This window comes from Bolinopsis microptera, chromosome 11 (genome assembly GCF_026151205.1).
Source record: "Bolinopsis microptera isolate Bmic1 chromosome 11, MBARI_Bmic_1.0, whole genome shotgun sequence".
NCBI classification, from domain to species: domain Eukaryota; kingdom Metazoa; phylum Ctenophora; class Tentaculata; order Lobata; family Bolinopsidae; genus Bolinopsis; species Bolinopsis microptera.
This window is the reverse complement of record NC_087082.1, coordinates 2759235-2760665: the sequence shown is the minus strand read 5'-3', so window position 1 is coordinate 2760665 and position 1431 is coordinate 2759235.

Sequence of the window (1431 nt, the reverse complement as noted above, 5' to 3'; positions counted from 1 at the left end):
TTGGTAGCGTGACTGTGATGCTAAATTTAAAATTAAAAATGAAGTTGAAAATATATAAACAGAACCAGTGGCGTAACGTTGCCTGTTGGCGCCCCCCTGCCGAAAAGGCGCCCCCTGTTGGCGCCCCTTCCCCTTTTGGTGCCCCTCCCTAAAATTGAACAAATTAGGTGATTTTAGAGGATACGCCGGTAAAATCTCTAAAAAAGTGTGTATCTAGAGCAAAACGCGCAGTTTTGCTAGTACTTTAGTTAAGTTTTCGAAATTGTCCCACATTCAAACGACGATTTGGCGCCCCCCTAAGACGGCGCCCCCCTGCACAGCGGGGTCAGCAGGGCCCTTCGTTACGCCACTGAACAGAACTCATTTCAAGAATTTAAACCATCATTAAAATTTTTTCATGAAAACCAATTAAATGGCTCCGACTGCAATAGTATTTAAAACTCACTACTGAACAAAAAAGGCACTGGCAGTTTGCTCTCCACCGAAAACGGCACACACAAATGGCAGTGAACAATAGCAACAAAAACGAATCACTAATTTTTCAACAACGCTAACGTGTTATTATGTAACAGGTGTTCATCAACAAACGATTTTTGAGAATCAGAAATGTTGCAACCACTCAATATTTGATACTCATACAGACTCAGAGAATAGTGCCACTTTCTATTGTTGGTTGAAGAGACTGAGACCATCGGAATTTTAATATCGATTGTGTAAAAACTAAAACATCTGACAGTCCAGTGGCGCCTGGTTCTACAGTTCTCAAAATAACAAGGTCATTAATCACTAATAGTAATATTAAAATGAGTCTGCGGCACAGTTTAAAAATCAAAGATGGCCTATGGCAAACTCAGTTTGCCATATGTCATCTGAAAAAGTCTAATTTGAGATTTTAAGTTTATAAAATCTCAAATAAGTGATAAGCCCTGTAACCATTGTTAAACTTAAAATTTAACAATGTAACGGAGTCTATATCAATACGATTCTTTACAACTTCATGCTTCAATGATGATAAGAACTTCTAAACGAAATTCTCCTGGTGCCATTTTCAATCTTCTCGCACCATTTTTGGATCAATATCAAACGTATCAAAACATGGCAAAAATTAATTTGAATCACACCGTAACAAGATTACTACCTTTTGCACTTCACTGCACAATTCATTGTTGATAGATTTAGTCCTATCGAAACTGAAGTAATCCCATTTTGTTGTCATTGAAACACACCGAAGGCGAAATGAATCCAAGAGAATTGTAGAAGAATCTGTGCGACCCAAAGGTTAACGTGAGCACCTCCAGTTGACAAAATCAGCTCATCCCATCTGCACAGCGATTAAGGCAATTTGGCGGGCCGCGTCATTAACTAGTAAAATTGTATGCGCCTCATTTCTCTAAGTCGATTTCATGGGTTGCTAACTCAAACTGGATTTGG